Source organism: Phyllobates terribilis, unplaced genomic scaffold (assembly GCF_046119375.1).
Source record: "Phyllobates terribilis strain yellow unplaced genomic scaffold, ASM4611937v1 Scaffold_97__1_contigs__length_5976380, whole genome shotgun sequence".
Classification (NCBI taxonomy): domain Eukaryota; kingdom Metazoa; phylum Chordata; class Amphibia; order Anura; family Dendrobatidae; genus Phyllobates; species Phyllobates terribilis.
The window spans coordinates 2706468-2722568 of record NW_027362857.1 but is presented as its reverse complement, the minus strand read 5'-3'; the positions used below and the strand labels follow the sequence as shown (position 1 = coordinate 2722568).

Below are 16101 nucleotides of genomic sequence, written 5' to 3'. Positions count from 1 at the left end.
AGGTCACAAGCAGCCATGTGTCTTATATACATACATTGGGTATGGAGGGAGGACGTGGGGATTTAAAGGTTTACAAGCGACCGGATCCCTCGTCAGTTGTCATGTAGTACTTGTAGTGTAGATAGCATAAGTAACATGGTGATATAAATGGCCTCCTCCGTTTTGCTTTTTCTCTCATGATTTTCATTCTTCTTTGTTTTCATCTCTATAGGCTGAAGAAAAATCCCAAAGTGGAGAATTGGCCTTTATTAAACAACTGGCCCAAAATGTCCTGCTTGTACTGGAGTATCCGGCCTACTCAGTGGAGCGCCTGGTAAGGATTTATCATCTTCTACATCTCATGTCCTTGTTGTCTGATCTTCTCCAGATCACCAGCCATATAGCAGAAGCTCAGGTTCATGATGGTGGAGGCCTCCCTGTCCTCTCCAGGCAGACACAGGTTTCCATCTCATGTCATTGTTCTCTGATCTTCTCCAGATCACCAGCCATATAGCAGAAGCTCAGATTTATGATGGTGGAGGCCTCCATGTCCGCTCCAGGCAGACACAGGTCTACATCTCATGTCCTTGTCTCATCTTCTCCAGATTACCAATCATATAGCAGAAGGTCAGTTTCATGATGGTGGCCTCCCTGTCCTCTCCAGGCAGACACAGGTCTACATCTCATGTCCTTGTTGTCTGATCTTCTCCAGATTACCAGCCATTTAGCAGAAGGTCGGATTTATGATGGTGGAGGCCTCCATGTCCACTCCAGGCAGACACAGGGTATTTTATGGCCACCTGTCCCTGTGGCTTCATCATCTGTGAGGACAGTCTGTACTCAGTGGTGCGGAGTTTGTATTTCCGCCTGTGTCTTTGTATAAGGGGGATATCTCCTATAATATAATAGTGTCTGTGCAGGGTCCGGCTTGTATCACGTCCCCTACATCTGCTGCAGTGTAATCATCATGGACATAATATAGAAGAGAGACGTTCCTGCATCTTCAGCTTTTATTCCCCTGCAGTTTCTATGTCTTAATGTCATTTCTTATTCCTTTTTAGGCCGCGATCGGATCATTGAACCTGGGGAGAAATCCTTGTAAGAGCGACTATAAACCGATCAAACTGATCAGCAGTGGAGCCTTTGGGTGAGCTTTACTTTGGTATTATATATATTTCCCAGGGCTCCTTATGACGATGTCTCTGCGTCCTTCCCATGTTATGTTCCCATGGACAAATTATGAGTTCACATCACGGTCCACATCTATCTGTCACTATTCAGGTCAGTTAGGATGTGACGTGGATGAGGACCCCCCATTGGTGATCATTTGTGGAGTGTTATTTTATGTATTTATAGACATGGTTTTCTAGTGATGGCCCCACATTAATCATTAATACAGGAGATCATTTGATGAGATCTATAGATAGATTGTTAATAAGAATTTATAGTAAATCATGTTTTTTTCTCCTCTCCAGGGCCGTCCACTTAGTTCGCCATAAAGACACAAACCAAGTCTGCGCTATGAAGAAAATGGACAAGGAGAACCTGAAAAAGCCAAAGAGGCTTGAATGGGCCTTTCTGGAGAGGGACATCTCAGCATTTGCAGATTGTCCCTTTGTGGTCTCCACTTTCTGCTCCTTTCCTACTAAACTTCATCTATGTATGGTCATGGAGTATGTACCAGGTAGGACACATCCATTGTATCTATATCCAGCCCACGTCTGCTTAATCCTAGCACCTATATATGACCACAATGTGCCCACATGGACGGTTACATGTCCTCTTTGCAATTATTATAAGTCATCTGTTACCAAGATGCCTGAAAAACCATTGATCTCTATGAAAGTCCCCCAGTATGTCCTCGCTGAGCACGGCAGCAATTTCCACTATGGGTAAAAGGAAGATTTGTCTTTTTGAAGAGTTTTTATAGATAAGAACGTTCACAGAGAAAAAAATTATAGGCTCGTAGATGAGGCTCTGTCTCTATGTATAGGGTCTATCTGCAGTATACAGTATACGCACTACATTATACAGTATATATAGACCATCCTGTCCCAATGTCTCCGCCTTTTTCACATTCCCACTCATCATGTGTAATTTACATTGTAACAAACCCTCAGTTCTCATATTTGCTTTCTCCTGTAGGAGGTGACTGTGGTACCCTTCTAAAGCACAGGGGTCCTTTACCAGTCCTCTTGGCCCGTATGTACATTGCGGAAACGGTCCTTGCTGTGGAATACCTGCACAGCTATGGTGTGGTGCACAGAGATCTGAAGCCTGAGAAGTAAGTGACCCCTCTAGCATATTAGAGGGGAAGAAAGTTAGAGTTTCTTATACAGTCTGTGGGTTATTACTTGGTGCTGACACCATCTTTTCTTTCACAGCCTCCTGATAACATCAACAGGACATATTAAGGTCACTGATTTTGGGGTTTCAAAACTCGGCCTCATGAGACCAAACTCAGACTTCTACAAGACTCCAACTAAGGACATCACCAAAGAGTTCCTTGATAAAGAGGTAGGCTTTACTTACAGGGTCTTGTACTTTACAGATCTCATCTTTCTCCTTCTCTGATTTATAATTTCTCTAGAAAAACATTTCCACTGATGTTATGTGTCGCAATTATATTTATTGATCATCATCTCCTTTTTCTGTTGGTTTCCAGACTGCTGGCACCCCTACTTACATGGCTCCAGAAGTTATCCTAAAGATAGGCTATGGAAGGCCTGTTGACTGGTGGTCAATAGGGATCATCCTATATAAATTTCTATTTGGATATCCACCATTTACAGGGGCTTGCAGAAGGAATATTTTACACAGTATCATCCAGGGTAAGTAAAATAATCTGAATGCTTGTGATGTCACTGTTATTTGACTCGAATAGTTCTGTAGTTTTTTCTAGCTTTGTTAAGGAATTTTTTTTTTCTGAAAATAAATGAAGAGGTTTTATTTCTTATAATATTTGCTTTTTATATAACAGATGATATACCTTGGAGATGTAATTACTTTCCTCCAACTAATGCTCGAGGCATCATCACTCAACTGCTCAGAAAAATTCCAGCACTGAGACTTGGAACAGGTAATATTAATAGTATTATCAATGAATTATTACAGCGTGACCAGACAAATGATGGGTTCCATGAGGATCAGCACTGAGGTTCTGTACTCTACCTACTTGTCTATTACCCATTCTTCATGCTATAATGTTCAATATATTTCCTTTATGTCGGCTCTGTTACATCTTCAGTTCAGATTAACATAAATTCTACAGATATGGAGCAGTTTCTCTGACAATGACTGTATCACTCTCTTTCTTGTCTTCCTTTTCCAGGAGGCGCAAATGAGATCAAAATTCATCCATTTATGCGTGACTTAGACTTTGACAACCTTTTAAGTCATAAGCCCCTGTTCGTTCCTGACCTAAAGTCAGATGAGGACACCCGCTACTTTATCAGTAAGTAAAATGAGACGTCATCTGCAGAAAACTGACGTGTGTCTTGTCTTTCATTTTATGTCAAAATCAGTTCCCATCATTATTAGTGATAACATGGTGACTGTCTGGGTATTATACTAATAATCTCTAATAACACTTGTATTTTTTAGCTCGAAGTAGCAGCTTCAAACATATGAATTCAGATGAGGGGGACACAAGTGAGGACAATGACTGGCCAGAAATCAAAAACTTTGCATCAACTTATCAAAGGTCTTCTAAAGTAAGTATGTGGCTAATAAAATGTATGAAACCTATAATTACAAAAAAAAATTAAATATATCTATTTTATATTTCTTTATCTGTTTTAGCTATATATCACCAATACTGGGATGATGACCAATATAGAGCCTATGTCACCTCCACAGTGTTCCCAAGAGAACAGTGATGGAGGCAATGAAGAGCCTATGTCACCTCCAGGGTGTTCCCCAGAGATCAATGAAAAACGCTCAGAAATGTGAGTAGATTATTATTATTATGAGATTTAGTCCTGATATATGTCGGATCCAAATACAAGATACGAGTAACACAAATCTAAATCTAGCATCCACCACCCCATGACTACACAATCTCTGTGGGTCTTACTTGTGATAACTTCTATAACAGCTGATTGTTGCGACCAACCATTCATTTCCAACTCACTACAGGCCAATATTACTAATTAGACTCCATTCTTGCTGGTAAAATGTGGTCTTGAGCAGGATATCTCCTCTATGTTGTCCTAATTGACCTAACAGACAGGTGTTCTTCCGTTATTCTATTGTTTTTTCCTTGTAACTTACGTGTCTTTTTTCTACCAACAGGCAGAAAGAATCTTCCCCTTCCAAAACTGTTGGAGACAATCAGTGTTTTACTGCTAAAAACAGTGAGTCATCCTCGCCCTCATTGTCAGGTATGTACAGGTTTATAGGCCATCCAATTATAGCCTATGATCCAAAATTTAAATATTAAGGCTCTAAAATTACTTCCTTTATTCTTTCTGCTCCCCTGAGTATTCTATTTTTTGTTTTGTTAAAATCCCCCATACGGTTCCAGAGTTATGGGCCTTTGTAATTAGTGGTAATTTTTATTCTTTACAAAGGGGCGGTGCTCACAGGATCCTCTGGGGCGTGCCCTTAGGTTACCACGCCCACATGATAAAGACCATAATAATTAACACTAAATAAAAAGTCCCATATCTCTACAACCGTACTGTGGATTTTAGGAAAACAAATATCAGAATACTCAGGGGAGAAGCCGACATAAAATAAGAGCGAATCTTGGACACTTTTGACCTGGTGATGGGTCTTCTTTAAAGTTACAATGAAGTTTTATCCAACTGATTACATAACACCGTGGCTTGCTGAAAGTAATGTCATATTAATATGGGGACATGGTTCTTTGGGGAGACACCACCGGAACCCAGAAAAGCTACAGGTTCATATTAATCAGTTGCATAACTCTATAAAGATACAAAGCTCATCTTTTAGGAGTTTATAATCAACATTTTTTTCTGGCTTTTTGATTAGAATCTCCAGTTCAGAAGAGAAGAAAATATTTTCGAACACTGAGAAAACAACTAAAAACAGAGAAAGTTGAAGAGGGGGAAACTAGGCGAGGTAAGTGTGACGATAATCTCCATGTTGTATGACGTCAGTGAGAAGAAGTCATGTGGAGCAGATGTTATCCGTCAGTGGTGGGATTGTCACATGTATGATGGCTGACAATGATTCTGCTCCTCTGTATGATGAGATTCCTCTAATGTCATGTCACAGTGACACCACAGTAGTGTCCTCTAATATGGAGTCCCATTACTTACATCAGTTTTACATCTTTTCTCCTAGGTTCTCTGTTCCGCCGGATGATAACATCCTGCCGGCGTGGATTATCCAGGGCTGCTCGTGCTGTCAGAGAAAGCTGTATTTTTGGCTGCTGCCACCAACGCACCATTGACATCTCGAGGACAGAAACCCCCCCAAATCTAGCGCTCTGAAGAAACTACAGCACATCCACCATTAATGCTGTACCTGTATGGAAGGAGTTGTACCACCTACCTGTGGCCTCCTGACCAGCAAGAGACACGTGCAAAAGTTGAAGGCTCCTCCAAGAACTTGTCTTCATCCTTCCATGCAATTTTAATTCAAAGAAATAAAAAATTAAAATTGTTTAATGTCTTTTCGCATTTAATTGATTATTACTGACTTTTATGGTATATTAATACTATACCTCATATATAGTATGTCTGAAGGGTTAGATCCCAAACTGGAGAATAGCGGTTCTATGTCTCCCATTAATCCTCTAAACTCTGGCCAAAAATGGAGGAGATGACCAGAGATTCTGTTATTCCTAAGGGTACGTACACACAGCACCTTATAGACGCCAGCATACCCACTGATTTTTTATTTTATAAGAAGACACTTAAGGAAAACATCAGTGTTTTTGTTAACTACATATAAAATAGTCAGCGGCTTCCAAACAGAAGCCACCAGCAGAATGAACCGATCACTTTCTTTAACCACTTCATAATTTTCAAAGCTGGAAGCGGAGAAAAGAAGCTGAAAAAGACTGAAAAATACACAATGCACAGCAAGTTGTTTTTATATTGCAGTGCATATGTTCAATCATTTACATTTTTATCTAGTGCTTTTCATGAGGGATCCAGGTGGAATCCACCTGAAGAAGACCTTGTTTGCACATTACGAAGAGTGGCAATTAGTGTTGAGTGAGCACTAAAATGCTCGGGTGCTCGAAGCTCGGGCCGAGCTCACCGTGATACTCGGGTGCTCGACCCGAGCAACGAGCCCAATGTTAGTCTATGGGAGACCCGAGCATTTTTGCGGCGGCACCCCCGACAGTCTGTAGAAAGCCTAAAAAGTGCCCAAAACAATAGTGACAGTGCTCAAATGACATGGGGACAGCATGGGGATCGCCCCAGGAAGCATTTCAGACCCCCAGGTCACTGTTGTCAACAGCGCCGGACTGGGTTGTCTGGGGCCCACCAGGGACATTGACTCCAGGGGCCCACCCACCCTTCAGCTATTTGCAAATACCTGTTAGCCGTTATACCCATTATATTGGCCGCTTCTGCCCATCACTGTGCGCTCACCAGAAATGCGATGTACAATTACTGTAATTTGCATTAAAGGGTTTTTATTGGTGAAAACAAGTTCTCAGCGATGCACAGGTTGGGAAGGTGATCACTTATTTATTGGTGGAATCAGCACTGTCAGAAGATTGTGGCACTTTGAGTATTTGGTGAGATTTTTACCTCTGTATTTATAAGACAAAACCAGGAGTGGAGCAATCCGAGGTAATGTTTTATGAATTTCTCACCCACTCCTGGTTTTGTCTTATAAATACAGAGGTGAAAATCTCACCAAATGCCAACTTGCTTTCTCTGGTGAACCTCTGCAACTGCATCTCTGCTGCTGTGTAATAGTCACAGGGCAGGGAGGGGTTAAACATCCAAGTATTTAATATCTATTGAAAATAAAGAGGTTTCCCCTTATTGATATCAGATAAAACAAATGACCAACCACAATCCACTCTACCAAGACCAATATTACCAGATAGAAGGCAGAAATACCACCACACCGTGACCAGATCACATATTACCACCACATAGTGCCCAAATAATGCCACATACAAGGCACAAATACCGCCACACCATGACCAAAGCACATAATACCACCACATAGCGATCAAATGCTACCAGATACAAGGTATAAATACTGACACACCATGAGACCACATATTACCACCACATGGTGACTGAATAATACCACATACAAGGGACAAATATCGTCATGTCATGACCAAAGCACATAATGCCACAACATAGTGACAAATAATGCTAAAATAATAAAAATGTAAAAAAGCTCTGTATATTGGGTCAGTGTACAGGTTATACAGTGATCACCAGTGATATTATACACAGGAGCTCTGTATATAGTGTACCGGTTATCAGTCATCACCAGTGACATTATACACAGAAGCTCTGTATATAGTGTCAGTGTACAGGTAATGCAATGATCACCATTAATATTATACACAGGAGCTCTGTATATAGTGTCAGTGTGTGTGTATAGGTAATACATATACTCAACATAGGTAATACACATACTCACCAGTGATGTCTCTAGGTGAAGTTCTTTATCTGCAGACCGATATATCCCATCTTCTATGCAGGACTTATCTCTGCAGAAAATAACATAGTTAGCTATAACTGATCACTTCCAGAGCACAATCCACACTTTTCCCAAGATTTCTACACTGCATGAAATGACAAAAAAGCAACATAGTGCCGCACTACACAGTAACAGTGCTCCAGTGTCATTCTGTGCCTGCTCATCTGTCAGCAGACATATTTCTCTGATGGCAAAGATGTAGCAGAGCTGAAGACAGAAGACCCATGGATTACGTCGGAGCGAGGATTTTTTTTTATTAAAGATCGAGTCCCTTAGGCTACGTTCCTGCTTTTATGCGGCGCTTTAGACCGCTCGCGTAAAAGAAGTGCCAAAGAAAGCTGGAAACGCCTTCCAGCAAAAGCTATGGTTTTTGCTGAAAAGCGTTCAGATGCCGCGTTTTGCCACGTATTTTTGCGCGGGCGCTTTCACTGCAAAAGCGGCCGCGCAAAAAGAATTGACATGCCAATTCTTGGCGTTTTTTTCGGCGCGCTTTCCCCATAGGCTACATGTTAACATGCCTCGGGAAAAGCGCGCTGAGAAAAGCGCAACGTCGGCATGCAGTAGAGATTTTTTGCGCCGCGTATGAACGGAGCCTAAATGGGTTTTGTGTTTTATTTTTAATTAAAAAAAAAATTTCTGTGTTTTTTTTCTATTTACTAGAAATTCATGGTGGCCATGTCTAATTTGGCGTGACAACATGAATTTCGGGCTTAGTACCGGCTGATAATACAAAGCTGGCCTGGTACTAACACTATTATTACCCAGGGTGCCACTCACCACCAGGGCCGCTGGAAGAGCCAGGTAAAGGGCCTGGAAATTTTCAGGGGTGGCTGCGGGCTGCGATTTTCAGTGTGGGGGGCCAAAAACACTTGGGCCTTACCATGCTGAGAATCCCAGCCCCCAGCTCCTTTGTTTTATCTGGCTGGCGATCAACATATGGCTGGAGCACACACCTTTTTCTAAAAAAAAAATATTTTAAATAAGTTTAAAACAAATATTCGGCTTCTCTGTCTTTTGATCAGCAGCCAAGGTAAAGCCAGGCAGCTGGGGGTGGCAGTACGTAGCTGTCCGCTTTATCTGCGGTGAGAATCAAAAATTCTGCAGAGCGCTACACCGTTTTTAAAAATGATTTCTTTTCACACTTCTATATGTCACAGACCCAACAGCCAATCACAGATGCTGTCAAAGAGGATGGGCGTCTGTGATTGGCTGTTTGAGTAATCTACAATCAGCCCATACATTCTAGTATGGTACTATGTATGGGCTGCTTTCAGGTTACTCAAGCAGCCAATCACAGACGCCCGTTCTCTGTGTCAGCGTCTGTGATTGGCTGTTGGGACTGTCACACATATAGAAGTGTGAAAATAAATAAATAATAAAACAAAAATGACAGCGCTCCGCAGAATTTTTGATTCTCAGCGCAGATAAAGCAGACAGCTACGGGCTGCCACCTCCAGCTGCCTGGCGATCAAAAGTCAGGAAAGCCCAATGTTTTTTTAAATTATTTAAAAAAATAATTAAAAAAAAAATACGTGGGTTCCCGCCATATTTTGATCGCCAGCCTGGTAAAAACCAGGCAGCTGGGGGCTGGGATTCTCAGCATGGTAAGGCCCAAGCATTCTGGGCCCCCCACGCTGAAGACGGCAGCCCGCAGCCACCCCTGGAATTGGCGCATTCATCATAGCTCCATTTCCATGCGCTTTATCCGGCTCTTCCAGCGGCCCTGGTGGGGGTGGCACGCTGGGTAATAATGGGGTTAGTACCAGCTTTGTATTATCAGCTGGCACTAAGCCTGAAATTCATGGCGTCACGCCAAACTAGACATGGCCACCATGAATTTCTAGTAAACAGAAAAAAACACATGTAGGGACTCCATCTTTAATAAAAAACAAAATCCTCGCTCTGACGTAATCCATGGATCTTCTGTCTCCAGCTCTGCTACATCTTTGCCATCAGACAAATACCCCTGCTGACAGAGATGAGCAGGCACAGAATGACACTAGAACACAGTTGTCAGAGAAGTGCTCAGCTGGCCTCCAGCCGCCGACCATGTTTTCCTGTGCGTTGCAAATAATGCATACTTTCAAACACATGCCTATTTTTGCAATGCAAGTCTACAGTACATTGCGTCTGCGCTGATTTACAACGGATCCGTTGTAACGCACAGTATAAACGCAATGTTAACCCAGCCTAACAGCAGCGAGAAGGGGAGACGGAGCCCTGGAGACCGCCAAGTCAGTCTACTGGTGGTACTATCATGCCCATTGCCCAGTATGTCCTCCCAGCCTTTGTGGTATTATTATGCCCATTGCCCAGTATGTACTGCCAGCCTCTGTGGTACTATCATTCAAGCTCACATGGCATGTCCTGCCAGCCAGCCACTGGTGGTAGTAGTACTAGCATGATAGTACCACAAAGGGCCGGCTCCAGGTTTTTCTGGGCCCTGGGAGAAAGAGTCTCAGTGGGCCCCTTTAACACATACCACGATTCATGATGCACAGATACCGCAGAGAAATATAAGTATAGTACAATGCAAAGATTTCACTTCTTATATTACATGAGTGATATCTATTGTAAATTCTATAATAGCTCAGAAACCGGCGAATCGCTCCACACAGTATACTGGCCTCCAAAAAGTGCTCCATACAGGATACTGGTCCCCATATAGCGCTCCATACAGAATACTGGTCCCCATATAACGCTCCATACAGGATATTGGTCCCCATATAATGCTCCATACAGAATACTGGCCCCCATAAAATGCTCTGTACAGAATACTGGCCCCCATATAACGCTCCATACAGGATACTGGTCCCCATATAACGCTCCACACAGTATACTGGCCCCCAAAAAATGCTCCATACAGAATACTGGACCCATATAATGCTCCTTACAGAATACTGACCCCATATAACGCTCCATACAGAATACTGGCCCCCATAAAATGCTCTGTACAGGATACTGGCCCCATATAAAGCTCCATGCAGGCTGTTCCCCCCACACAATGCCCTATGCAAGCTGTTCCCCCCCTTATAATGCCCCATGCAGGATGTCACCACCCTCCATATAAAGCCCCATGCAGGATGTCACCTCCCCCATATAATGCCCCATGCAGGATGTCACCTCCCCCATATAATGCCCCATGCAGGATGTCACCCCCCTCCATATAATGCCCCATGCAGGATGTCACCTCCCCATATAATGCCCCATGCAGGATGTCACCCCCCTCCATATAAAGCCCCATGCAGGATGTCACCTCCCCCATATAATGCCCCATGCAGGATGTCACCTCCCCCATATAATGCCCCATGCAGGATGTCACCCCCCTCCATATAATGCCCCATGCAGGATGTCACCTCCCCCATATAATGCCCCATGCAGGATGTCACCCCCCTCCATATAACGCCCCATGCAGGATGTCACCCCCCATATAATGCCCCATGCAGGATGTCACCCCCCATATAATGCCCCATGCAGGATATCACCCCCCCTCTCTTTAAAATGCCCCATGCAGTTTGTCACACACCCCTTTTATAATGCCCAATGCAGGATGTCACCCTTCTCTTTAAAATGCCCCATGCAGGATGTCACCGCCCCCATATAATGCCCCATGCAGGATGTCACCCCCCCATATAATGCCCCATGCTGGATGTCACCCCCCATATAATGCTCCATGCAGGATGTCACTCCCCCATATAATGCCCCATGCAGGATATCACCACCCCACCCATATAATGCCCCATGCCTCCATACATTAAATAAATAATCGAATACTCACCTCACTCCTCCTCACCTGTTGCCGCTGCTCAGGTCTGGACTCCAGCGCCGCAGGATGTCAACCCCCTCCATATAATGCCCCATGCAGGATGTCACCTCCCCAATATAATGCCCCATGCAGGATGTCACCCCCATATAATGCCCCATGCAGGATGTCACCCCCCCTCTTTATAATGCCCCATGCAGGATATCACCCCCCTCTCTTTAAAATGCCCAATGCAGGATGGCACCCCCCTCTTTAAAATGCCCCATGCAGGATGTCACCCCCCATATAATGCCACATGCAGGATGTCACCCCCCATATAACGCCACATGCAGGATGTCACCCCCCCCCATATAATGCCCCATGCTGGATGTCACCCCTCCCCCATATAATGCCCCATGCAGGATGTCACTCCCCCATATAATGCCCCATGCAGGATGTCACTCCCCCATATAATGCCCCATGCAGAATATCACCCCCCCCATATAATGCCCCATGCCTCCATACATTAAAAAAAATAATAATCAAATACTCACCTCACTCCTCCTTACCTGCTGCCGCTGCTCAGGTCCGTACTCCAGCGTCGCCGGCGTCTTCCCGCTCTGCGCTGCCTGTGATGGCTCAGGGGAGGGCGCGGTGGAAAGACGTCACCGTACCCTCTGACCTGATATGTCACAGGGAGCGCAGAGCAGAAATACAGCGGATCTGCGGAGGCAGGAGGAGAGGTAAGTATCCGGCTGCTGGGCCCTGAGCAAGCGGGGGGAGAAGGGCGGGCGCTGGCACCGCTCTCCTCCGCCCATAGCCCGATTCATGCTTAGTATGTCCTGCCAGCCTCCTTGGTACTTTCATGCGCACCCAGCATGTCCTGCCAGCCACTGGTGGTAGTACATGCTGCTAGGCATAGTAACAGTAACGAGAGGTTGGCAGCAGGACAGGCTGGGCAATGGGCATGATGATAATCATGCCCATTGCCCAGTAGCATTTACTGCCAGCCTCGGCCAGGGGTCCTCTCAGTCACCCCTCCCCCCTATCCCTTCCTCCCCTCCCGGCCCCTGCTTTTCATACTCACGCGTCGAGATGAGCTGCAGGCCTGCAGCCGCTGCCTAGGGCGACGGCGGATCCGTCCTCCACAGCGCGCACAGGAAGCAGTCCCAGGGCGATGACGTGTTCGCCCGATGACGTCATCGCCCTGAGACTGACCTCCTGCGCACGCGCCGGCAGAGGAGGCAGAGGGGCACTGCGGCAGCAGGCAGAGCAGGGAGACCGGTCTCCTTGCTGTGCTGCTGCAGAGAGCCCATCACTAATCATATCGGCAGTGCTGCCTATCTGATTAGCGAACCGGAGGGTGCTCTGTTCTCTGTACAGGGCCCAGTGGGTGTGGGGGCGGGGCTTAGGGGCATGGCCATCGGAACCCGGAGCCCACCGGGGGTTTTCCCGATCATACGGTGGGCCAGTACGCCCCTGCCCATAAGGGCACACACTGTGCAATTATCTGAGATTCTAGCGTGACCTCCGCAGGGAGGATGAGAGTGATACGTGGTGCAGAATACGTTGGTCTATAAGCAGGCATGCAATACATGGGGTGCAGAGAAAAAGGTTGCACTTGGGTCACGACCTGACTAAGGAGGCACGGTACCGTGTGAGGCTTATTCTCTTAGCTCCCCCGCCAACAATTTATATACAAATAAGATATTATACAGTGCTACATTATACAAGGTATAAAGGATGGTGCCCACATAAGAGTGCCATTCTTTAGCAACAAAATAACAGTGCCACTCAGAGCCAAAATAAATACGGCTATATAGTGTTCTCAAGATAGAACAATAGATTGCTCAAATAAATACTGTCATACAGCGCTCACATTATCACTATGAAATGCCCAAATAAACACCACTTTACAGTTCTCACATGTTATGACCATACTGTGCTCAAATAAATACTACAATACAGTGCTCACATATTATCAAAATACAGGCACAAATAAATAGTAACGGACATTGTTCACATATTATCACTATGCAGTTCTCAATGCATAATCTAACAGTGCTATTGACGCGCCCCCTGGGCCGTGGGGTACCCGGTGCCGGGACAATAAATGCTGGGGGATGATGTCACAGTGGCGATGACCCGGTCCGTGACCCAGGGCGGTCAATAAAAGGGGTTATTTATAGGGGATTTATAGTGTTTTTATAAAGTTCGTGACGCCACCTGTGGATTCTGGTAATAGGTACCAGCGCTGCTTCAGACCTCTGGGGCGCTTGATAGGGCAGCTGGTTTGGAGTGGCTCCCCACAGGTGGAGCGGGCCCCAGGGCAGTGTAGAATGGTAGGTGGTGATGATGGGGCTTGTAGTGCAGGAGAGATGGCGCAGAGGAAATAACTGACGGAGGCAGTGGAGTCCTGTCATCCGAGTTTACTCACAGTTCTGTTCAAGTTCCTCAGGTACACTGTACGGGTGTCAGCCTCTCGCGTCACACTGCGTATGCCAGACAGGGGTTCAGCACTTCCTCAGGTATATCAGGAGCGCTTGACGGGACCCCGCTTTTGTGTGTTCCTCTCTAGACCGACTTCCCGCGCTGGGTCTTCTCCCTCCTGCCCTGCTCCTTCCAGTAAAGTCTCGAACGGGTACTCCGTGATCCCTCTGGACAACTTGGAGTTCCCGGACCTACTTGGTGCCCTTTTCGGTGACTTAGGTGTGAGAGTACGGCGACTGCACCCTGGAAGTGCAGAAGCCTCCGGTTTTCTGGCTGAGACGTGAAGTACTCGGCCAGTCCGGGGACTGGTTCCCCTCTTGCGGCCCGATCCCTCTGACGCTTGGCAGATTCAGGCGTACGGGTGGCTTCCTGCTCCTTCCATACCCCTGAGATCCCTTTCCTTAATGAAGCCTTCTCCTCTGCTCCCCTCCTGGGCCTTCCTGGCTAGGCCCCACTCTGGAGCAGAGCTCCTGACGAGACTCTGCTCCCCTCCTACTCCTCTTCCACTTACAAAAGACTACTCACTGATCTAAGATGGCTTCTCTTTTTATGTGTTTTTCTAAAGTGCTCCCCTGAACTACGTCCTCCACCCACACGCACTACATGGTACCCAATCTCTTTGGTTCTCCCTTCTGCAGCCAGGGACGGGGCAGCAAATCAGAGTGCATCTTGCCCTTCCAGCCGGCCTGGAGTAGTGTAGTGATGGGTGCTGGTGTTGGGGTCCCGGGCAGTACTCCATCCTTACCTGAGAGAAGGAGATACCACACCTCTGGGTGAGGTGCAGTAACCCTGTGGCGACTGAACCCTCAGGGGCGCCACACTATACAATGGCTAACTAAAAATACAATAATTAGACTGAGTCATGGTCATAACCATGTCAATCATTCGTGGCACCAATATAGAAGCAGGAGGCTGATGGGACCCATGTGTAAATGCCCAGGGAAATGTCTGTGCTTCATATGAGGGCATCAGCACTATTATTTTGGGAGGCCTTGTTTCAGGGTTTGCATTGGGTCCTAGTTACTTGCTGGACACCTTCTTCGAAACGGCTCTCCGTCACCCCTCACCACAATTCAGTAGACCCATACCAGCTATTACTGAAATTATTGATTGCCAAGTGTAACAGCGGAAAATAAATTATTGAAAAAAAATAAATAAATAAGCACGATGCTCCCCGATCCTCTGGGCGGCATGTAGACTTCTTTTTATAATTTTATAAACTTGTGTATTTATAGATTTGATGTTATTAATCATTAATGGTCCATTACTTATTATTCCTCTATGCAGTCCTTTCTCCAGCTCTGGTGTTATATACTTATTTTATAAAAAAAAAAAAAGTTCCAGTTATTAGCTAAGGCTGAAAATAAATAAAGTTTTAGAGTCAGTAAAATATAAAAGCGGTATTTTATATTGGGATTTCTTATAGCAAACTCATCTTCTGCTTGTGAGTGCACATTGCTATATAATGACGCAGCCACCCAACCAACCCGAACCAAAGACACCCCAGTGACAGCCACATAGTCACTATATAGCTCTCACTGGCGGTAAACTGACCGTTTTAGGCAGCGGATGCAACCAAAACTCACTCATGTACTTGAAATCCCACCTACCCAGTTTTTTCATTGACTAACGTGGGCTAGGTTTCAACCACATCGGAAAAAGGTGATGAGTGAGCACATATTTCATAGGTATCCGTTTGATCCGATGATCTAATATTGGCGATGCCAGGGGTCCTGGGGTAAGAAGAAGCTGCTCACACTGCTGTCCACCCTGTCTATCTGATCTAGTAATGGAGATACCAGGGGTGCAGTGGTAAGATGAGGCTGCTCACACTGCTGTCCACCTGTCTAATTGATCTAATACTGGAGATAACAGAGGTCCTGAGGTAAGAAGAAGCTGCTCACACTGCTGTACACCATGTGTTTCTGAGCTAATACTGGATATACCATGGGTGCTGAGGTAAGAAGAGGCTGCTCACACTGCTGTACATCTGTCTAATTGATCTAATACTAGAGAAACCAGGGGTGCAGAGGTAAGAAGAGGCTGCTCACACTGCTGTTCACCATGTCTTTCTGAGTTAATACTGGAGATACCAGGGGTGCTGAGGTAAGAAGAGGCTGCTCACACTGCAGTCCACTATGTGTATCTGATCTAATACTAGAGATACCAGGGGTGCAGAGGTAAGAAGAGGCTGCTCACACTGCTGTACACCTGTCTAACTAATCTAATACTAG

General features: G+C 45.4%; 1 long non-coding RNA gene across 1 annotated transcript in view; it reads right to left on the bottom strand.

Annotated features, from left to right (window-relative positions):
- LOC141198554 (uncharacterized) overlaps nt 1-7649 on the bottom strand; it is a 44631-nt gene extending 36982 nt beyond the window's left edge. The window contains exons 1-2 of the long non-coding RNA XR_012270487.1: nt 7576-7649; nt 5503-5570 (exon numbers count right to left, since the gene is read on the bottom strand). This is a non-coding gene — a long non-coding RNA (uncharacterized lncRNA). The remainder of the gene's footprint in view (nt 1-5502; nt 5571-7575) is intronic.
- Nucleotides 7650-16101: the final 8452 nt, after the last annotated feature.